This window comes from Ornithorhynchus anatinus, chromosome 5, assembly GCF_004115215.2.
Source record: "Ornithorhynchus anatinus isolate Pmale09 chromosome 5, mOrnAna1.pri.v4, whole genome shotgun sequence".
NCBI lineage: Eukaryota > Metazoa > Chordata > Mammalia > Monotremata > Ornithorhynchidae > Ornithorhynchus > Ornithorhynchus anatinus.
In genome coordinates, this window is record NC_041732.1 from 14,167,248 (window position 1) to 14,191,369 (window position 24,122).

Consider the following 24,122-nt stretch of genomic DNA (forward strand, 5'->3'; position numbering starts at 1 on the left):
TCCCTCCCCTCCCTTCTGAGGACAATGAGCAGCCAAATTTGGGCCAGGACAAGCGAGAAGGGTCACCTGCCCCTGCTGTCTCAGTTGTCCTTTCGGATTATAATAATAATAATGTTGGTATTTAAGCGCTTACTATGTGCCAAGCACTGTTCTAAGCGCTGGGGTAGACACAGGGGAATCAGGTTGTCCCACGTGGGGCTCACAGTCTTAATCCCCATTTTACAGATGAGGGAACTGAGGCACAGAGAAGTGAAGTGACTTGCCCAAAGTCACACAGCTGACAAGTGGCCGAGCCGGGATTCGAACCCATGACCTCTGACTCCAAAGTCCGTGCTCTTTCCACTGAGCCACGCTGCTTATGAGAGGCAGTGTGGCTCAGTGGAAAGATCCGGGGCTTGGAAGTCAGACGTCTTGGGTTCTAATACCACTCCGCCACTTGTCAACTGTGTGACTTTGGGTAAGTGAATTTATCTGTGCCTCAGTTACTTCTGTAAAATGGAGCTGGAGATTGTGAGCCCCACGTGGGACAAACTCATTACCTTGGATCTCTCCCCACCCCCAGCGTTTAGAACAGTGCTTGGCACATAGTAAACGCTTAAAAAATGCCATCATTATTATTATAAGAATGAACAGCAGAGACAGGCATTTTCCCTCAGCCTTTATACTATGGACCATGGAGCATCTGCTACGTCATGACCCTAATCTACTAATTATCGTTCCATTGTCTCTGCTCCGCCACTTGTCTGCTGTGTGACTTTGGGCAACTTAACTTCTCTTTGCCTCAGTTTCCTCATCTGTAAAATGTGAATGAAGACTGTGACCCCCACATGGGACAGTCTGATTGCCTTGTATCTACCCCAGTGCTTAGAACAGTGTGTGGCACATAGTAAGCGCTTAACAAATACCATCATCGTTATTGTTATTAGAAGACATCTCGCCCGGACCCCTGCGGGTGGGACATCATTTAGGTCTTCGCTTGGAGCCACCAGTTCTGGCTCACCTGTGAACACAAGAAGGGAGCGATATGGAGAAGGGCATTAAATTTAACACGGTGTTTACGCGACGTGTAAACTGCATACTTCACCATCTCTCCCATCTAATTTGACCTCCTTGGGCTTAGGGGCGTTTAGTATCACCTCTAGCACTTACACAACTCCTCACTCTTGACTTCAAAGCTCTCCATCACCTTTCCCCCTCCTACCTCACCTTCCTTCTCTCCTTCTACAGCCCACCTCATACACTCCGCTTCTCTGCCGCTCATCTCCTCCCTGGGCCTTATTCTCGCCTGTCCCGCCATCGACCCCAGACCCCCGTCCTACCACTGATCTGGAATGCCCTCCCTCCTCACACCTGCCAAACCTACTCTCTTCCCCTCTTCAAAGCCCTACTGAGAGTTCGCCTCCTCCAGGAAGCCTTCCCAGACTGAGCCCTCCCTTTCCCTCTGCTCCTCCTCCCCTCCCTATTCCCCCTACTCCCTCCTTCTTCTCTACCCCCTTACCCTCCCTACAGCACTTGTGCATATTTGTATGTATTATTTATTAGTCTATTTTATTAATGATGTGTGAATATCTATGATTCTATTTATCTTGATGGTATTGATATCTGACTACTTGCTTTGTTTTGTTGTGTCTCCCCCTTTTAGGCGGTGAGCCCGCTGTTGGGCAGCGATTGTCTCTGCTGCCGAACTGTACATTCCAAGCGCTTAGTACAGTGCTCTGCACACAGTAAGCACACAATAAATACGATTGAATGAATGAATGAGCCCTTGTACATTCCATTGTACAGTCAATTGTTTATTTGATCACTCTATTTGTGAATATTTCTCCTGCAGTCTCTCCCATTTGAGTGGAAGCTTATGGAAATTGAACCCCCCTTTTGGTCTTCATCAATGGACTGCCACGACGTTACTCCGAATATCCCAACCTCTCCTGTCTTCTTTGTCACCGCTGGTAGTGGTGTCCCTGGCCCGTGGTCTAAGCTTTTGAGTCGGTTTTGAATGGTTTGCTCGTCCTTTGATTGCTTTGACATTCGTTGCCAGGGAAAAGTCAGTTTAAACATGAAGGAAAAAGGAAAATTTATCCTTCTCCCCGTCGGGGAATCGAACCCCGGTCTCCCGCGTGACAGGCGGGGATACTCACCACTATACTAACGAGGAGCACATGAACAGCCCTTTCCGATATCATAGTAGACATTGCTACCTGATGTCATTTCGTCTAGTTCACTAAAAACGGTACTGCAATTTAGCCTGATAGCAGAAGGAAACGTTCTCTGTTATTTCAGGGAAAGTCATGCTCTCATTTCCACAAGATATGTGACGTTGGGTAAACCACTTAACTTCTCTGTGCCTCAGTTACCTTATCTGAAAAATGAGGATTAAGAATGTGAGCCCCACGTGAGACAACCTGATTACCTTGTATCTACCCCAGTGCTTGTTGTCTGTGGCCACCCTTCTAGACTGTGACCCCGTGGTTGGGTAGGGATTGTCTCTGTTGCCGAATTGTACTCTCCAAGCGCTCAGTGCTGTGCTCTGACTTCAATAAATAAATAAATACGATTGATTGAATGAATGAATACTTAGAACAGTGCTTGGCACATAGTAAGAGCTTAACAAATACCATAATTGTTATTGCTATTATTGTGTTTCCCGCAATTCCCAGAAATCACGGCAAAGGAATCTTCATTCCGACTCCACTCAGATTGTCCGGGCTCAGAAACCGGTGGGATTGCCCAGCAGGACCGGCGCTGCTCTGGGAGTCTTATTGCAATAGTGAAAGTGAGGAAAGATTTGGTGGGAAGACGGAGTGAGAAGCTGTTCCTGGTAGAAGCAGGACCTGGGTGGACAGGTGTGGGGAACTGGACCCAAGGGAGAATAATAATAATAATAATGTTTGTTAAACCCTTACTATGTGCCAAGCACTGTTCCAAGCCCAGGGGTAGATACAAAGTAATCAAGTTGTCCCACGTGTGGCTCACAGTCTTAATCCCCATTTAACGATGAGGTAACTGAGTTGCAGAGAAGTTGAGTGACTTGCCCAAGGTCACACAGCAGACAAGTGGTGGAACTGGGATTAGAACTCATGTCCTCTGCCTCCCAAGTCCATGCTCTTACCACTAGGACGAACTGGTCAGAAGGGCTGGGAACACAAAATGCCAGACTTCCCGAGAGGCAGAAAGTGATGGGGTCCCTATAACACAAGCTTACAACACAAACTCAAGACACTGTCCAAAAAATGTAAGCAAGTGCTTAGCGTAGCACCTGGAGGATTTCCAGAACTCTACCAGTCTGGTGTATGGGAGGAAGAGTCAAACAGAAGCACATCCATTCCATTCCTAGCTTGGGCAGTGACTAGTAAGTGGAATATAATCTGCTATAAGTAAAAACTCACCTGTGTTGGGCAGCAACGGCAGGGGAGAGAGTCAAGGGCAGAGACTCAAGTTTACTGTGCGGAATAAAGCCGTGGTAAACCACTTCCATAAATCAGGGAAACTCTATGGATATACTTCCAGAACGATTGCAGATTAAGGTAGGTGTTCTGGGAGAGATGTGTCCATAGAGTCGCAATGGGTCGGAAAAGGTTCGACAGCATAACAACAAATTTAGCTTAGCACCGCACACTATGAGTGAGAAAGTGTTGTAGACATCTAATCTTTGCCAGAGTTTAGACTGTAATCAGACAGATCAAGTTTCAATCAATAGCTAATTTAACTACTTAGCTACATAGCCCATGACTACTTGGAGAAGCAGCGTGGCTCAGTGGAAAGACCAGGGGCTTTGGAGTCAGGGCTCATGAGTTCGAATCCCAGCTCTGCCACTTATCGGCTGTGTGACTGTGGGCAAGTCACTTAACTTCTCTGTGCCTCAGTTCCCTCATCTGTAAAATGGGGATTAAGACTGCGAGCCCCACGTGGGGCAACCTGATTCCCCTATGTCTACCCCAGCGCTTAGAACAGTGCTCGGCACATAGTAAGCACTTAACAAATACCAACATTATTATTACAGAAAAGAATACTGTTCTTTGCATGATTGCTTGAAAGGAATACCTAAGTAGCCCAGCTCGTTTGGTTAAGAAGTCAGAGGAAAGAGTGAATGCAAACTTCCACCTCCACAATTATCCAGTCCTGATTCTCCTTTTATCTCTCTGACCTTTCATTCTCAATCCCCTTCATGAGCTCCTCCTCTGCCTACCACTCCCTAACTGTGGGGGGGGGTCAATCAAGGTTCAGTTCTAGGTCCCCTTAAATTCTCCATCTGTACTTCCACTCTGTTGGAAAACTCATTTGCGCCCATGACTTCAACTACGAACTCTATGCGGATGATACCCAAATCTTCATCTCCAGCCCTGATCTCTCTCCCTCTCTCCAGACTCTCATTTTCTCCCTCCTTCAAGACATCTCTACTTGGATTTACTCCCATTACCTCAAATTTAACATGTCCAAAACAGAACTACTTATATTCCCAACCAAATCCTGTCCTCCGCCTCACTGTCCCAGCACTGTAGCTGGCACCACCTTCCTTCCTGTCTCACAAGCACCTTATCCTTGACTCCTCTCTCTCATACAACCCACAAATTCAATCCATCACTAATTTCTGTCGGTCCCACCTTCACAACATAACTAAAATCTGCCCTTTCCTCTCCATCCAAACTACTACCATGTTAATAGAATCATTTATTCTATCCTGACTGGATTTCTGCCTCAGTTTCCTTGCTGACCTCCTAGCCTCCTGTTTCTCACCACTCCAGTTCCTACGTCGCTCTGCTGCCAAGATCATTTCTCTACAGAAAAGTTCAGGACATGTCACCCCGTTCCTGAAGAAACTCCAGTTGTTACCCATCCACCTCTGCATCAAATAAAAGCTCCTCAACGTAGGCTTTCAAACACTCCACTACCTTGCCCCCTCCTACCTCTCCCTCACTTCTCTCCTTTTACAACCCAGCCCCCACACTTCGCTCCTCTAATGCTAACCTTCTCACTGTGCCTCAGTCTCGCCTATCTCACCACCGACCCTTACACACACATTTTACACACACATTCAGTCCATCATTAAATCCTAACGGTTCGATCTCCACAAGATCTCTAAAATCTGCCCTTTCCACTCCAACCAAATTGCTATCACGTTAATCCAGGTGCTTATTCTATCCCGCCTTGATAATTTATCAGCCTCCTTTCTTACCTCTCTGCCTCTCCTGTCTCTCCCCACTCTAATCCATACTTGACTGTGTTGTCTGGATCATTATTCTTCAAAAACGTTCAGGCCATGTTTCCCCACTCCAAGAGGACTTCCCTGACTAAACCCTCTTTTTCTCTTCTCCTACTCCCTTCTGCATTTCCCTGACTTGCTCCCTTTATTCATCCCCCACCCAACCTCACACCACTTATATACATATCTATGAATTATTCATTTATATTAATGTCTGCTCCCCCTCTAGTCTGTAAGCTCGCTGTGGGTGAGGAATGTCTGTTATATTGTTATACTGTACTGTAGAGAAGCAGCGTGGCTCAGTGGAAAGAGCACGGGCTTTGGAGTCAGAGGTCATGAGTTCAAATCCTAGCTCTGCCACTTGTCAGCTGTGTGACTCTGGGCAAGTCACAACTTCTCTGTGCCTCAGTTACCTCATCTGTAAAATGGGGATTAAGACTGTGAGCCCCACGTGGGACAACCTGATTCCTTGTGTCTACCCCAGCGCTTAGAACAGTGCTCAGCACATAGTAAGCGCATAACAAATACCAACATTATTACTGTACCAAGAGTTTAATACTGTTCTAAGTGCTCAATAAATACGATTGACTGACTGAGTTGACCCTCTTCTCCTCCTGGGAGCATTATCTAACCTTGGCTTCACTGAAACTATCCTCTTTTGGTTCTTCTCTTACCTTTCTGGCTGCTCCTTCTAAGTCTTTTTCACAGGCTCCTCCTTTGCTTCCTACTCTGTCATTGTCGGAGTCCCCCAAAGTTCAGTTCTGGGTCCCCTTCTATTTTCCATCTACACCTACTCCCTTGGCAAACTCATTTGTTCCTATGGCTTCAACTACCATCCCTAAGGGTATAATTCCCAAATCTACATCTTCAGCCCTGACCCCTCTTCTGCTCTGCAGTCCACTGTCCTAAAGACATCATATCTTCTTGAATACCCCAAGTATGTGAGATATATCAGTCCTTCCGGTGGGATTAATCTATATGTTCCCTGGTGGCCTTGTGGTCAGGATTCGGTGCTCTCACCGCCACTGCCCGCGTTAGATTCCCAGTCAGGGAAATGAATTTTAACAGATTGCTGACAAAAAGTTCTTGGGTTAAGGTTCTCTTTTGCCCAGTTTCTCTCAGTCTTGGACCGAAGAGGATGAGCTTGCTGTTGTTCCTCCCTCTGTCATTAGCCCTTTGTTGTTTTTAACAGACGGACCCCAAGGCTTGCAGGACAGTTTTAGGAGTCCAGCTCAGATCTTCCAAAGCACGCATTCGTGCAGTGAAAGACTCAAAAGCAGTCCCCCTCCCCTCCACCTCCCAGGAGTTTTCCTCATTCTAAACTCCTCCATATCAGACAGGGGACTTTCCCCCTATTTGCCTTTCCTCCAAGAGCCCTGTCCAGGACTGAACTGAGCCAGGGAGGAAGAGGGAGTCAGTCAGTCAATCAATCGTATTTATTGGGCACTTTCTGTGTGCAGAGCACTGTACTAAGTACTTGGGCAAGTGAAATATAGCTATAAACAGACACATTCCCTGCCCAAACGAGTTTACAGTCCAGAAGGAGGGGTCTTTCGATCTGGGATCTGAGGATGTTCATTCACTCATTCATTAGTATTTTTTGAGCACTTACTATGTGTAGAGCACTGTACTAAGCGCTTGGAATGTACAATTCGGCACCAGATAGAGACAATAATAATAATAATAAAGTTGGTATTTAAGTGCTTACTATGTGCAGAGCACTGTTCTAAGCGCTGGGGTAGATACAGGGTAATTGGGTTGTCCCACGTGAGGCTCACAGTTAATCCCCATTTTACAGATGAGGTAACTGAGGCACAGAGAAGTTAAGTGACTTACCCAAAGTCACACTGCTGACAAGGGGTGGAGTCGGGATTAGAAACCTTGATCTCTGACTTCCAACCCCGGAATTGTGAGCCCCCAGTGACGGGCTCACAGTCTAAACAGGGGAGACAGACAACAAAGCGAAACAGAACAAAACAAAAACAAGACATCAAGATAAATAGAATCAAGGAGATATACACCTCATTAACAAAATAAATAGGGCAATAAATAATACATACAAATGAGCACAGTGCTGAGGGTAAGGGGGAAGAGCAGAGGGTGGGGGAGGGGAAAGGAGGGGGAGCAGAAGGAAAGGGGGTCTCAGTCTGGGAAGGCCTTCTGGAGGAGGTGAGCTCTCAGTAGGGCTTTGAAGAGGGAAAGAGAGTTAGTTTGGCAGATGTGGGGAGGGAGGGCATTCCAGGACAGCAGTAGGACGTGGACCAGGGGTCGACGGCAGGATAGGCATGAGCCGGGGACGTGAGGAGGTGAGTGGCAGAGGAGTAGAGTGTACAGGGTGGGCAGTAGAAAGAGAGAAGAGAGGTGAGGTAGGAGGGGGCAAGGTAATGGAGAGCTTTGAAGCCAAGGGTGAGAAGTTTTTGTTTTGTGCAAAGGTTGATAGGCAACCAGTGGAGATTTTTAAGGAGGCGACTGGCATGCACAGACCGCTTCTGTTAGGAAGATGATTCGAGCAGCGGAATGAAGAATAGACTGGAATAGGGAGAGACAGGAGGAAGGGAGATCAGAGAGGAGGCTGACACAATAATCCAGGCGGGATATTATGAGAGCTTGTATCAGCACCATAGCAGTTTGGATGGAGAGGAAAGGGCGGATCTTGGCAATATTGTGAAGGTGAGACAGGCAGGTGTAGGTGACAGATTGGATATGTGGGGTGAATGAGAGAGCTGAATCAAAGACGACACTAAGGTTGCAGGCCTGTGAGAAGGGAAAGATGGTCGTGCCATCCACAGTGACAGGGAAGTCAGGGAGAGGACAAGGTTTGGGAGGGAAGATAAGGAGCTCAGTTTTATATATGTTGAGTTTTAGGTGGTGGGCAGACATGCAGGTGGAGACGTCCTAGAGGCAGAAGGAGATACGAGCCTGGAGGGAGGGGGAGAAAACAGGGGAGGAGATGTAGATTTGGGTGTCATCTGCGTAGAGATGAGAGTTGAAGCCACGGGAGCAGATGAGTTCACCAAGAGAATGAGTATGTTGCCATCCCACATATAGGTTTCTGATTTGAACTGAGGTGTAGGCATGGAGAACAAATGGACCCAAAAGCTCAGGAAAAGTTGTGGGGACACCAAGTACAGGGTCCTCCGCCAAGTAGGAAAGAGAAGTCACTAGGTCTGAGTCTCTATACACTTCACGTGAATTCATTTTTTTACCTTAAATAATTCCCTGTGACACTGAAGCTATAAGTGGCGGGACTCATGACAGGTCGTGTTTGTTTCCTGGGGGTTTCTGCTGTACCCCTTGTGACATTGACTCTCCCGTGGGCCAGGGAATCGAGGCTCACAGGACACGACTTTCCTGGCAAGAAATAGTCTCTGGCTCTGCGGCCCTTCAGCTTCATAGAACATTGCTGCTGGCCAAACAATTAGCTCTTTGTGTAGCTGTTGGGCAGTTCGTGGACCTGGGTGATGGTCACTTGGCCCAGCAGCTCGTAGGCCTCCTCTCCGCCTCCTCTCCATGCATGAACAGTTCGCTGGACTTTGATCTCCTCCACCTCACTGCCAACCACTCACCCATGTCCTCCCTCTCTCCTGAAACATCATCCCGCTCCATATCCAACAGATCACCGCTCTCCCCATATTATATCATAATAAATTAAATTATATTGTCCACAAGAAGTCTTCACTGACTAATCTTCCACCTTTCCTTTCCAAAGTCTTACCCATTTAAGTTTTCTTTTCCCCTACTCCCTCTCCTCTGCATCATCTATGTATCTGGATCGGTGCCATTTTGATACTTGCTATTCACACCACCCTCAGCCCCATAGCAAGTACGTTCATATCTGTACTTCATTCAGTGTCTCTCTCCCCCTGTAGACTGTAAGCTTATTATGGGAAGGGAACAAAATGTCTTAATCGGCTCGCAGTTACCTTTTCCTCATTGGTTACCTCCCCAGGTTTAGACTTTTCTCCAGAGAGAAGAGGAAGAGAGAAGAGGAAGGAATCAGTCAGAGAAGGAAAAGCCTAGGTTCCTCAGCAGGAAAATTCAATACCTGTTCTCCTTTCTTTTCAGACAGTGGGGCCTGGTTATCTCGAATCAACTTTCGTGCTTAGTACAAATGTCCAGTGTGCAGCACAGGTTCTACAGGTTCTCCTTCCTACTTAGACTATATGGGCCAGAAACCAAATCCAGTCAAGGTACCTTGCAACTATTCCAGTGCTTGGCACAGGGTAAACACTTAACAAACCTCACAATTATGATTTAAATGCACATTCCCCTCTGCGACACTAAAACCCGGATACTCTCCATTGCTGCTTTGAGCAACAGAGCTAATTATAAATCTAGGAGATATTCTGTAACTATGGCTAAATAAATGTGCCTCTAGGATAAGTGTCGGATGTGTGATTGAGCTGAACTAGATAGAAAATAGAGCATTAACGACGAAGGTGGGATTCGAACCCACGCATGCAGAAAACAATGGATTAGCAGTCCATCGCCTTAACCACTCGGCCACCTCATCACACTTACAGTGTTCTTCTTATTTACCTCCTGGATGTGGAGAAGCAAACCATTGTTCTGAGATGTGAATTGCTGTTCTTCCAGCCGAAGCAAGAAGGGAACTGAAGCTAATCAGAGAAATGGAGGATGGAAATAGTGGGAAATTTTCGCAAATTTTCAAAATCAAAACCTCCAGTCAGACCTATTGTCACTCTAGTCAGTCAGTAGTATTTATTGAGCGCTTACCGTGTGCAGAGCACTGTACTAAGTGTTTGGGAGAGAACAGTGCCACAATAGACACATTCTCTGCCCACAAGGAGCTTACATTGTAGAGGGGGAGACAGACCTTAATGTAAATAAATTACAGATGTAGACATAAGTGTTTTGGGGCTGGGAGAGGGGATGATTAAAGGGAGCAAATCAGGGTGACACAGAAGGGAGTGGAAGAGGAAAGGAGGGCTTAGTCAGGGAAGGCCTCTTGGAGGAGATATGCCTTCAAGAAGGCACTGAAGATGGTGGGGAGAGCAATTGTTAGATATGAAGAAGGAGAGCGTTCCAGGACAGAAGCAGGAAGTGAGCGAGCACGAGATAGAAGAGACTGAGGCACAGTGAAAGGTCAGCCCTAATTCAGTGAGTGGATGGGGGGGGTGGAGCAGGAGGTCAGGGGAATGGAGGAATGAGAAGTGGGCAGCGGAAGGGTCATTGGCAACATCCACGTGGTTATTGAAGTCCCCAAGGATCTCTGTAGAGATGGAGAAAGAGAAAATGGTTGTGAGAAAGGAATCGAAATGGTTCAGAAAGTTGTTTGTGGGGGGGGCATGGAATGGTTGGTAGGAGCAGATGATGTGGGCTTCAGAGAAAGAGAAAGAGAGGGATGGGGGGCGGGTGGGATGGTGCAAGAATGACATTGGTGAGCAAGAAGGAAGCCAGCTGTCCTCTCCATTTTCCAGTGAGTCTTGCGGAATGGGAGAAGATGAGGCCCCCTCTGGAGTGAGTGGCAGGGAGGAGAGACAGCCATCTGGGGAGAGCCAGGTTTTCAGTGATGGTGAGGAACAGAGAATGTGCCTGCTAATTCTGTCGTATTATACTTTCCCAAGGGCTTAGTCCAGGGCCTGGTGCATAGTGAGAACCTAAGCAATATTACAACTGTTAATAAATTCTAGGATCCTTCGTGGGTTTAGGGGGCTGGATTCTCAACCGTGAGAATCCGTGACTCCACCGTGGACCGCCAGAGGGCACCCGGAACTGCTGCTTTTCTCAGCAATGGCTGGAGGCCTGGACGAAGCTACTGCAGAGAATAATAATAATAATAATGTTGGTATTTGTTAAGCGCTTACTATGTGCCGAGCACTGTTCTAAGCGCTGGGGTAGACAGAGGGGAATCAGGTTGTCCCACATGGGGCTCACAGTCTTAATCCCCATTTTACAGATGGGGAACTGAGGCACAGAGAAGTTAAGTGACTTGCCCACAGTCACACAGCCAACAAGTGGCAGAGCTGGGATTCGAACTCATGAGCCCTGACTCCAAAGCCCATGCTCTTTCCACTGAGCCACGCTGCTTCTCATGAAGAGAGAGGGCGCTGGCTGGAAAAGTCGACTAATAATAATCATAATATTGTCAAGTGCTTACTATGTGCCAAGCACTGTTCTAAGCGCTGGGTTAGATACAAGGTAATCAGGTTGTTCCACATGGGGCTCACAGTCTTAGTCTTTATTTGACAAATGAGGTAACTGAGGCACAGAGAAGTTAAGTGGCTTGCCCAAGGTCACACAGGAGACGTGGTGGAGTAGGGATTAGAACCCACGTCCTCTGACTCCCAAGCCTGTGCTCTTTCCACTAAGCCACGCTGCTTCTCTAAGGAGCCCCCACAGTCTATGCAAAATTTTGGGGAAGTCCTAGCGTGAACCTTGGGATTCCTCTGACCCCTCTCCAAGCCCTGCTCCCTGCCAGGAACCTCCATGAGAAGCGCATAATTTATATTTAATAAAATATAATAAACACAGTACATATAACATATAGAATAAATAATATAATAGATAAACATATTCATTATATAAATTATAAAACACTATATATAATAAATATATTTATTAATAATGATGCCTGTTCATTTGTGTTGATATCTGTCTCCCCCCTTCTAGACTGGGAGCTCGTTGAGGGCAGGGATTGTCACTCTTTATTGCTGTAATGTTCTATCCCAAGCGCTCAGTTCAGTGCTTTGCACACAGTCAGCGCTCAATAAACACGATTGAATGAATGAATGAAACGCCGATAACTGCAGGGGGAGCTAGAGTTCCTTTACTGTGCTCCCTCGAACCCGAGACCCAGGTGTCCTTGATCCCCAGCCTCAGGGCCAGTGGACAGACAGTGTTGTTTCTGAAGCAGGGGCTCCTGAGCTAGTCCCTTTTTTTAATGCTATTTGTTAAGCCCTTACTATGTGCCAAGCACTGTTCTAGGCGCTGGGGTAGAGACGAGGTAATCAGGTTGGACACAGTCCGTAACCCACATGTGGCTCACGGCCAGTGAGTGGGGCTGGGCAGGAACTACTTGCTGACTGTTGAGACCCCCTCATAGAAAACCTGGGAGCCCAGAGATGGGGAAGGGAGGAGAGATCAACCAATCATTGGTATTTATTGAGCACTTACTGTGGGCAGAGCATTGTACTAAGTGCTTGGAAGGGTATGATGCACTAGAGTTGGTAAACCTGTACCCTGACCACAAGGAACTTACAGTCTAGAGCAGAAAGAAGGAAGGAAGGAAGAGAAGAGGCAGAGACTTGGGGAAGAGAAGGCCCAGCCTCCCCCAGAGTTTGGCTATGGTGGAAATTTCTGACTGCCCTTACTTCAGGGGGGACAGTCACAGTGTCCTGGCCATATGATATTTGTGGTATTTATTAAGTACTTACTGTGGTGTCTCCAGTGACAATGTATGGATCTGAAAGCTGGACAGTGAAAAAACAGGATAGAAAGCACATCGATTCTTTTGAAATATGGTGTTGGAGAAGGCTTTTGCGAATACCATGGACTGCCTGAAAAACAAATAAATGGATTTTGGAGTAAATTAAACCAAAATGGTCTTTGGAAGGCCAAATGACTCAACTTGGATTAGCATATTTCGGACACATAATCAGAAGGACTGATTCTCTGGAGAAGACACTAATGTTAGGAGAAAAGTCTGGGGAAAATGTGGAAGAGGCAGACGGGCAGCTAGATGGATAGAGACCAGAACAATGATAATGGAAGAACCGTTAGAAAGGTTGAGGATTATAGCAGAGGACAGGACGTTCTGGAGAAAATATATCCACGGAGTCGCTATGAATCAGAAATGACGGCACTTAATAATAATATTATGTGCCAAGCACTCTACTAAGCACTGGGGTAGACCATTCACAGTCCCTGTCCCACATGAGGCTCATAGCATAAGGTGAAAGAATTAATATTGAATCCCCACTTTGCAAATGAGGAAACTGAGGCACAGAGCAGTGAAGTGACTCCCTCCTACTTAGACTGTGAGACCCATGTGGACTGTGTCCAACCTAATCAAATTATACCTACCACAGTGCTTAGAATTGTGGAGGAGGAGCAGTGTGGCCTAGTGTGGATAGGGCATGGGCCTGGGAGTCAGGACTTGGGTTCTAACCCTGGCTCCATCACTCGTCTGCTGTGTGACCTTGGGTAAATCACTTAACTTCTCTGTGCCTCAGTTACCTCATCTGCAAAATGGGCATTATGACTGTGAACCCCATTTGGGACAATGACTGTGTCCAACCTGATAACCTTGTATCTACCGCAGCTCTTAGAACAGTGCCTAGCACTTTTTTATTATATTTATCTAGCGCTTATTATGTGGCAGACACTCTACTAAGCACTGGGTAGATGCAAATTTATCAGGTTGGACACAGTCGCTGTCCCACGTGGGGCTAATAATCTTAATACACATTTTACAGATGAGGTAACTGAGGCACAGAGAAGTTAATTGACTTGCCCAAGGTCAAACAACTGACACACTGCTTAACAAATACCATAAAAAGTGACTTGCCCAAGGCCACACAGCAGACTAGAGATGAAGGTAGATTGGAACCCAGGTCTTCTAATTCCCAGGCCTGGGCTCTTTCCACTAGATCACTGTGCTTCCTTGTGAGATGGGGTGGGCACAGTTGCCAGCCACTGCCAATTCTTCTTTCTCCTCTCTTCCCTGAGTGGGCAGCCCACCCACCCTGAGCAGTCTCTGTGGGATGACAGGTGGCTAACATATGCCCCTCCCTACACCGGGGGTGGGCTCCCTTCTATTCATTCATTCATCCATCCATTCATTCATTCAATCGTATTTACTGAGTGCTTACTGTGTGCAGAACACTGTACTAAGCACTTGGAAAGTACAATTTGGCAACAGATAGAGACAATCCCAACGGGCTCCCAGTCTAGAGGGGGTGACAGACAACAACACAAAACAAGTAGACAGGCATAAATAGCTTATATTGAGTATATTATAATTATAGTTATAGTTATGGTATTCATGAAGCACTTACTAAGTGCCAAGTATTGTACTAAACTCTACGGTAGGTACAAGATATTCAGATCAAACTTGGTCCCTGTCCTACCTGGACCTCCCAATCTAAGAGGAGGAAGAACAAATATTTTATCCCCATTATATAAAGGAAGAAACTGAGGCCCATTGAGGTTACGTGACTTTCCCAAGATCAACAAGCAGACCAGTGGCAGACCTGGATTAGAGCCGGAGTATCCTGTCTGAGAGACTGAAACTGTTATCTTCTTTCCACCAGCCCCCACTTCCTCTCTTTCAGCCTAGGAAAAATCACTGTTGCCAGACCCCCTCCCTTCTTGTGTCCTCCCCTCCAGGTGCTTCAGTCTGGGCAGTCTCAGTGGGTCCTGGGAAGGCAAAAGAGGCCTGGGTGTCAGACTGGGCATTGGAGAGATAAAAATCACCCTGGAAAGTTGTGGGCCCAGAGCTGAGAGGAACAGGAAAAAAGGAGATATGAAATGGGGGGGACCCACACTCAAATAAAGTTGGGACCACCCTTAAGAAGCAGAAGTTAGCCACCTCTAGACTGTAAGTTCATTGTGGACAGGGAACATATCTATCAACTCTTTGTATTATTCAGTTTCAAGTGCTTAGTATAGTGTTTTGCACACAGTAAGTGTTCAATAAATGCCACTGATGGAGTGATTGACTGGGAGAGTCCCCAGAGCCCAACCAGTAACTTTTCCAGAACTCGAAGGCAGACAAAGGAGCAGGAAGGTGAGGAAAGGAGAGAAGGAGTTTGTGAGCAGAGTTCAGAATCCACACTAGTGATATGTGGGATAGGGACCATGTCCAAACTAATTATCTTGTATCTACCCCAGTGCTTAGAACAGTGCTTGGCACATAGTAAGTGTTTAACAAATACCAGGATGATGATGATGATGATGATGATGATTACATGTAAATTGTAAGCAAAGTAGGCCAGTGAGTATGAGGCAGGTGTCTTGGAGGTGAAGGGGCTGTATACTGCAAGTCCCCTGTGGGCAGGGATCATGACTACAAACTCTATTGTATTTCACTTTCCTAAGTGCTTAGTATGGTACTCTGCACACAGTAAGCACTCAGTAAATACCATTGATTGATTGATTGATTCAGAGAGCAAAGAGGCAGGATAATAGTCCTGAAACTCTGGTCTGTAGGACATTCTTGGCAGACTTTAAACCTGAGCTGTGTCCCAGGAAGCTGGATCAGGTTGACATGTAGTGTCCTGGGCAGGGATCTTGTTTAACAACTCCATTGTATTGTTCTCTCCCAAACACTTAGCTCTACACAGAGCAGGGCTCAGTAAAAACCACTGATTGATTGGTTGATTGACTGGGGTCTCAGACTCCCTTCTGGCCCAGCAATGAAAGAGCAGTGGTTAGGCAGTCTGCCCTGCAGGAATGCAGAAAAGTGAGTTCCTGGAAGACTGTGAGCCTGGGAGCCTGGGAGCCTGGAAAACTGGGAGCTTGGAAGACTGAGCCAAGGAGTCTGGAAGACTGGGAAGTTGGAAGCCTAGCAGTCTGGGAGTCTGGAGGACTGGGAGGCTGGAATAATGGGAGCATGGGAGCTTGGAAAACTGGGAGTCAGGGATTCCAAGACACCTGGAAGACTGGCAGCATGGGAGATTAGGAGCCTGGGATCCTGGAAGACTGGGAGCTGGAGAGGCCTGGAGCCTTGAAGACTGGGACTCTGAGAGTCTGGAAGAATGGGAATCTTGGTGCCTGTAAGCATAAAGGCTTGGTATCATGGGAGCCTGGGAACCTGGGATCCTGGGATTCTAGGGCTCTGGAAGCCTGGAAACCTGGAAGCCTGGGATCCTGGCAGCCTGGGAGCTTGGAAACCTGGGAGTCTGGAAGCCTAGAAGCCTGGAAACCTGAGAGTCTAGGTGTCTGGAAGATTGGGAGAGTGGGAGACTGGAGGCTGGATCCTGGAAGCCAAGAAGCCTGAGTCTGGGGAGCCTGAGGCCTGGAAGAGTGGAGGCCTGGAAGCCCAGAAGCCTGGGCATCTGGAAATCTGGGAGCCTGGAAAACTAGGAGCTTGGAAGACTGCAAACCAGGGAGCCTGGAAGACTGGGATCCCGGCAACCTGAGGTCCTGGGAGCCTGGGATCCCCCTGTTGACCCACAGAGGAATCTTCTCCTAAAATGAACCTACTGACTCAGGCAGAAGAAGATAATTGCAGGCCCCAAGGTTCAAGCACCTCCAATGCTATGCCATGAACCAGTTCACTGCTAGTGGCAATAATACTAAATTGGGGTATTCGTTAATCTATCAGTGGTATTTGTTGAGCACTTAAATGTGTTGAGAGTACGGTTCTAAACACTTGGGAAAGTAAAATATAATAGAGTTGGTAGATGTGATCTCTGCCCACAATGAGCTTACAGTCTAAAGGAAAAGCTTAAACTCTTTCTACGTGTCAAGTGGTAAGGATAAAGAGATGGAACACAGTACAGGGCTCACGTGGGACTTCCAGTTGAAGGGGGAGAGAGAGAACCTGGATCCTTTCCCCATTTTACAGATGAGGAAACTAAGATCCAGAGAAGTGAAGTGACTTTCCCTGCAGGCAAGTGGCAGAGTTGGGATTAGAACCTGGATCTCATGATTCCCAGACCTGTGTTCTTTCCTCTATGCAGTACTGCTTCAGGCCTAGCTCTGCCTCTACCTGCTGGGTCTGGGTGGGCTGAAGGAAGAAATCCTTTCCACCAGCCTGTCTGCTTGAGCCTCCCACCTCTGTGCCTGCTTATCTCTGGGAAAGGAAGGGGAAGCCTCAATTCCCCACACCCTGTACCCCAGTTTCTTCCCAAAGCCCTGGTTTTTCCTCAGAAGAACTGCAATTCAACTGGGTCCTAACTGACTCCAAACACCTGACAGAGTCACCCAAAGTCCTCTCCATTGTCCAGTTTTTTTAGAAGGTGGGGAGGCTCCTCCTGACACTGAAGAGAGGGACAGAGTGGATAGAACATGAGCTTAGGAGTCAGAAGGAACTGGGTTCTAATTCCAGCTTCGCCTCTTGTCTGCTGCTTGATCTTGGTCAAGTCACTTCACTTCTCTGGGCCTCAATCCCCTCATCTGTCCAATAGGATTAAGACTGTGAGCCCTATGTGGGACAGGGGCTGTGTCCATGTCCATCTCAATTAGCTTGAATCTAACCCAGTACTTAGAACAGTGCCTGGAACATAGTAAACACTTAACAAATACCATTATTATTATTTATTACTATTATTATTATTATTATTGTTGCTCGGCCTGCTCCCAGAGCACAGATGGGGAGGAGAGGGGCATAGATGGAGAGGTGGCTATAGAGCCCCGAGGGATGGAGAGGTGGGAGAGGCCCCAGGCTGGTGCTGGTTCCTCTCCCAGAAAGAGGGAGATGGGAGACACACAGATCCTGCTCCACCCCGGTCCCACGGGCCCGGTCTAGTTCTGGGAGCCGGAGGTGCATTTCCGGCCACTCTCACGCAAGGCCTCTGGGGAGGGGCCGGCCGCGCAGGGGCTCAGGACCCCCTCCACCCCCCCATCCCCAGTCCCCAGCCCAGATCCATTGTTCCCTTCGCACGCCAGCTCACACCCCCTCCCCTTCCTCCCCGCTACCCCTCCATCCCCAACAATGGACATAAGAACAACACAGGAACGGAGACGGCAGGATGTGAGGGATCAGAGGTCACGGCAGCCCCAAGGCCTCGGGATCCTCCCCTCTGCTCCCACAGGCCCCAGTCGCCCTTCCAGCCCTCACTCAAACAGGCAGGACGGTGGGGGTGGGGACCAAGTCGGTAGAGGAGAGAGGGAGAAGCAGAGACTCCCCACTCCAGTCCATACTTCACTCTGCTGCCCAGGTCATTTTCCTACCAAAACATTCAGTCCTCAAGAATATCCACCTCCACATCAAACAGAAACTCCTTGCCATAGTCTTTAAAGCTCTCAATCAAATTGCCGCCTCCTACCTCACCTTGCTACTCTCCTACTACAACCCAGCCTGCACATTTCTCTCCTCTAATGCCAAACTCCCCTCTCAGAGTCGCCCCTGGAGAGTTTCCAGTAGTCTACCAGTCTCGGTTATGGGAGGGAGAGTCAAGCAGAGGCCTACCCATTCCATCATTTGCTTGGGCAGTGGCTAAGGAGTGGAAGGCAATCTGCTACAAGTCAAAACTCACCCATGCTGGTCAGCATTGCCACGGGAGAGAGTCAAGGGCCGAGACTCGAGTTTACTGTGTGAAAGGTGGCAATGGTAAACCATTTTCATACGTTTCCCAAGAAAACTCAATGGATCCACTATCAGAACAATTGCAGATGGAGAGCGGGGCGTTCTGGGAGAGTTGTGTCCGTGGCGTAAGACAAGAATGCCAAACTACTCACTGTGCTTCAATCTCATCTATCTTGCCAATAATAATGTTGGTATTTGTTAAGCGCTTACTATGTGCAGAACACTGTTCTAAGCGCTGGGGTAGATACAGGGTAATCAGGTTGCCCCACGTGAGGCTCACAGTTAATTCCCACTTTACAGATAAGGTAACTGAGGCAGAGAGAAGTTAAGTGACTTGCCCACAGTCACACAGCTGACAAGTGGCAGAGTCGGGATGACATCTGGCTCACATCCTGCCTTTGGCCTGGAACATCCTCCCTCTTCATAGCCAACAGATGATCACTCTCCCCTATTCAGAGCCTTACTGAAGGTACATCTCCTCCAAGAGGTCTTCCCTGACTAAGCCTTTTCTTCCTCTCTCTTCTGCGTTCCCTGATTTGATCTGTTCATTCGCTGTTCTTCAGTCCCACAGCACTTTACATATCCATAATTTTTTAATTTATATTTATACCTGTCTCCCCCTCTAGACTATAAGCTCACTGTGGGCAGGGAATGTGTTGGTTATAATGTTATCTTGTGTTCTCCCAAGTGCTTAGTACAAGTGCTGTCCACACAGTAAGCGATTAATAAGTACCACTGATTGATTGATACCAGAGGAAGTAAAGCCCCCTGTTGGACCCCCAGGAAGTTTGGCAAGGCCAACATGGTGGAACAATCAGTCTCGTGTTCCCTCTATGACTCCATAAAGCCCACAATGTGTGTACACACACACACACACACACACACACACACACACACACACAAACTCTCTCTGCCCTCAATAGGTGCTCAATAAATACTAAGGGGAAACCAGACCACCAAATGGACATGTGGACCATGGAGCAGACATGGACACTGATCCTCCAGGCCCGGCTCCATTCTGTGGTTTCCCTGCTTTTTCTGACCCACCATTCCAAGAATTTGTTACCAGCACTGCCAGAATGAAGCAGATGGGAAGGGTGGGCTGGAGGAGTTTGCTTACTACAGCACTCTGCCCAAAGTAAACGCTCAACAAAAAGACCTGGGTTCTATTCCCGGCTCTGCCACTTTTTCCTGCTGTGTGACCTTGGACAAGTCACTTAGTGTGGATCAGTAGAAAAAACATGGGCTTAGGAGTCAGAGGTCATGGGTTCTAATACCATCTCTGCCGCTTGTCTGCTGTGTGACTTGGGGCAAGTCACTTAACTTCTCTGTGCCTCAGTTACTTCATCTGGAAAATGGGGATGAAGACTGTGAGCCCCATGTGGGACAACCTGATTACCTTTTATCTCCCCCAGCGCTAAGAACAGTGCTTGGCATGTAGTAAGTGCTTAAAAAATACCATCAATATTATTATTGAGAAGCAGCTTGGCATAGTGGATAGAGCATGGACCTGGGAATCAGAAGGTCATGGGCTATAATCCCGGCTCCGTCACTTACCTGCTTTGTGACCTTGGGCAAGTCACTTCACTTCTCTGTGCCCCAGTTACCTCATCTGTAAAATGGGGATTGAGACTGTGAGCCCCACGTGGGAAAGGGACTATGTCCAAACCGTTTTGCTTGTATCCACCCCAGCGCTAGGACAGTGTCTGGCACATAGTTAAGTGCTTAACAAATACCATCTTATAATTATATGGAGAGAATTCTGCAAATGATAAAAATGCTGGAAGAGGTATTTTTGGTTTCGGGAGAGTGAAGAGTAAGATTGGGGCTATTTTTATTAATAGAACAGCAATATTGACATGCTTAAGAAATGATGACAACCATAAGAAATGGTTTGCTTTCTCAGTGGCCTGCCTCTGAAGGTCAATATAGGGAAAGAGCCAATTTTTAGTGCATCTTTATTGCCTTTTCCACTACTCAATCAATTTACCAAATGATATTTTTTTTAATGGTACTATTTAAGCACTTACTACGTGCCAGGCATTGTACTAAGGGCTGAGGTGGATACAAGCTAATCAGGTTGAACACAGTCCACGTCCCATATGGGACTCAGGGTCTCAATTCCCATTTTACATATTAGGTACCTGAAACCCAGAGAAGTTAAGTGACTTGCACAAGGTCACACAGCAGGCAAGTGGCAGAGCCAGGATTAGAACTCAGGTCCGTGCTGTATCCATTAGTTCACGCTGGTTCCCGTATTTATTGAGTGCTTACCATTCTCAGAATGCTGTACTAAGTGCTTGAGAAAGTATAATACTACAGAATTCCCGGCCCACAAGATGTTTACAGTGCAGGGGGTTAATAGTAATAAATTAATAATGTCCTAATGAGCGTTCACTCCTGTTGACAATTTATAGAGCTGAGAAAGACTGAGGATACTAAGGGATGGATAGGCCTGAGAAGCCTTTTGTCCCAACAGGATGCCCTCTTTGAGATAAAGACATCCAGAAATGAGCATGGCTGAATAAGAGCTCTTCACATCCACCGGCTGGATTTCTACTTACAGCAGGGCAGGCTGGTCACCCCAAGTAGAGCCAATTCCTGGTCACTCAGCAGTATTTAATTAGGGATTGCAAGGTGGGGAACACTTTGCCCGGTGCTGGAAAGAAAACCTGGTCATGGGTTCAGAGTCCAGGCACAGTGGATAGGCATCCATATTCACTAGGGATTTTCCCCAGACCTTTTCTCCCCCTGATTAACTAAAATTTTTTGAAATTATCATTCATCTCAACTAACTTAAATTTATTAAAATTATTCTTTATTAAAATATGTAATTTATTTATATTCATGTCTGTCTCCTCCTCTGCACTGCAAGTTTCTGACTGTGCCCAACACAATTAACTTGTATCTATCCCAGTGTTTAGAACAGTGCTTGGCATGTAGAGTAAGCACTTAATAAATACCATAATTATTATTGTTATTGTGGTCAGGGAATGTGTCTACTAACTCTGTTGTATTGCACTTGCTCAAGTGTTTAGTACAGTGCTCTGCATGCAGCAGGTGCTCAATAAATACCACTGATTGATTGATAAAATTTGGTCATTTCTCCAGGCAATGTCCCTCCCCCAGAGGAACAGCTTGAGGAACTGAGCACAAACCCCTTTGTGTTCTTATTGTATTATCCCAAGCACTTAGTACAGTGCTGTGCATACCGTAAGCGCTCAATAAATATGATTGACTGACTGACTGTAAGGCTCCTTAGAGAGAAGGCAGAAGTCAATGGCAAAGATAAGGCCTGATGATTATCTGTAGATTGGAAACTCTCTGAGGGCAGGAATAGTGTACTTTCCCAAGTGCTTAGTAATCAGTCAATCAATTAACCAGTGGTATTTATTGAGCACATAATGAATGCAGAGCACTATGGCTGATAGACATGATCCCTGCCCTCAAGGAGCTGATGATCTAATGGGAGAGTCAGACATTAAAATTAATTACAGGTAAGAGAAGTAACTGAATATGAGTGTGGGTATGAAAGTGCTGTGGAGGTGCTCTGCACAGAGTAAGTGTTTGGCAAACATTTTTGATCAGTTGATTGATGGATAAGATTTTGATTATCCATGACCTGGATAACAGGGAGGATTGGCTAGAAAATGCAGTAAACCACCAAATGAAGCACTAAGACAGCATAAAAGATGAAGTCAAATCTACAGAAATAAAAATCAGTAGGATAACTCCAAGGAGTCATTCTACTCTAGCCTCCTGCCTTCTTCTCCCGAAACCATTCCAGACCCTAGATGTTTGCTCACCCCTACGTGCATATCACCTATCTCATCACGATTGTGAGCAGGAAGACATACCTTACATCTCACCTCAATCCTTCCTGCTGCAATGTAAACTCACCTCTTAGTCTCCAGGAGGGAGCAAAAGGAGGGACAGGCACTCCATGAGGGAGCCGTGTGACTTAGCCTTTATAGAAATTTACTGAAGATAAATGAATCCATTTAGGTTCTGAACTCCTGGATTCTTAGAATAGTCTGAATAAACTTGAAAAAATCCATTGCTCCAATGCCTTCACCTCTAAACTCGAGAAGTTAGGATAAGCATCACTATCTCAGGTCTTCTCCAGCTGTTTTGTCCTAAACATCTGTGAATCCTCACCCTGATTCCTTGGTTAACTCTCCAAGGACTCCAGAAGAGAATTAATGTCAGAGAGAGGAGGAGGGAGAGGAGAAAGGGAAAGAAAATGAGATGGAGGAGGATGAGGAAGATGAGGTGAAGGAGGAGGAGGATGAGGAGAAGGACAAGAGGAGGATGAAGAGGAGGGGGAGGATGGGAAAGGTTCAGAGAGGGAAAGTAGATCTGTGAAAGACTAAGACTGAGACTCAAAATCTGTGAAGCTGATTTTGGAGCTGACAGTGGAGAAAGCACAGGACTGGGTGTCAGGAAATCTGGATTCCCCTCTCTGCCACTAGCCAGCTGTGTCATCTTAGGTAAGTTACTTAACAACCAAGAGCCTCCGCTTCCTGAAGTATAAAATGGGGTTAAATTTCTGTTTTCTTGCCCTTCATTCATTCATTCAATGGCATTTATTGAGTGCTTACTATGAGCAGAGCACTGTACTAAGCGCTTGGAGGGTACAATTCGGCAACAGATAGAGACAAACCCTGCCCAGTGATGGACTTACAGTCTAAACGGGGGAGACAGACAGCAAAGCGAAACAGAACAAAACAAAATGAGACAACATCATCAACATAAATAGAATCATGGAGATATACACCTCATTAACAAAATAAATAGGGTAGTAAATAATATATACATATAAGCACAGAGCTTGTGAGGCAGGCTCTGTATCTGTTCTGATTATCTTATATTTACCTCAGGGCTTAACACAGTGCTTGGCACATAGCAGGTTCCTAACAAATGCCATTATTGTTACCAGTAAGTCACCCAGCAAGAATGCTGGGACAGAAAGGTGCCCTGTTTCCGCACAATCAGTGCTCTGATTTCTACTAAACTTGTTTTCTTAAGCAGGATCCAGGAACTTCTGGGAGAAGGTGGGTTGGACTTGCCCAGTTTGACACAATCTCCCTCTGTCACCCACCATCTGTCTGTGCTTTTGTCTCTTCCACTGTCCAACTGAGAGATGTCTCCACCCACCCCCCGACACATACACTCCCATGCTCTTTCTTGGGGTGGGAGGCTCAGAATTATAATAATAATAACAATAATAATTACAGTATTTGTTAAGCACCAATTATGTGCCAGGCACTGTTCTAAGGGCTGGAGTAGATACAAGATAGTCGGGTAGGACACAGTCCCTGTTCCACATAGGGCTCACAGTCTTAATCCCCATTTTACAGATGAGAAAACTGAGGCCCAGAGAAGTTAAGTAGCTTGCCCAAGGTCACCCAGCAGAGAAGGGACAGAGCCAGGATTAGAACCCATGACCTTCTGACTCCCAGGCCCCTACTCTAACCACCAGACCATGCTGCTTTTCAGAAGGGACTTCCCAACCCTGTCTTGAATATTCACCATTGGCAACGCATGATCCTCAACTGAGGAAGAAGCTCTACTGCGGTTCTGTAGAATCAAAACCTCCACTGGACTCACCCCCCCAACCCCATTCCCTGCTCTGTCTTTCCAGTAGATGGCTGGGATCCTCTCCCAAAAGCACAGCTGCTCTTTTGTGAATCTGCGCAGCTCTTC

The 24,122-nt window shown here is 46.8% G+C and overlaps 3 non-coding genes across 3 annotated transcripts; 1 reads left to right on the forward strand and 2 right to left on the reverse strand.

Annotated features, from left to right (window-relative positions):
- Positions 1–2,083: 2,083 nt before the first annotated feature.
- Positions 2,084–2,155, reverse strand: TRNAD-GUC. The gene has a single exon. It is a non-coding gene; the product is annotated as a tRNA-Asp (tRNA).
- A 7,476-nt stretch (positions 2,156–9,631) lies between these two features.
- TRNAS-GCU lies at positions 9,632–9,713 on the reverse strand. Its single transcript has one exon. It is a non-coding gene; the product is annotated as a tRNA-Ser (tRNA).
- An 8,505-nt stretch (positions 9,714–18,218) lies between these two features.
- LOC114812692 lies at positions 18,219–18,356 on the forward strand. The gene has a single exon (XR_003760343.1). It is a non-coding gene; the product is annotated as a small nucleolar RNA SNORA7 (small nucleolar RNA).
- The last annotated feature ends 5,766 nt before the right edge of the window (positions 18,357–24,122 follow it).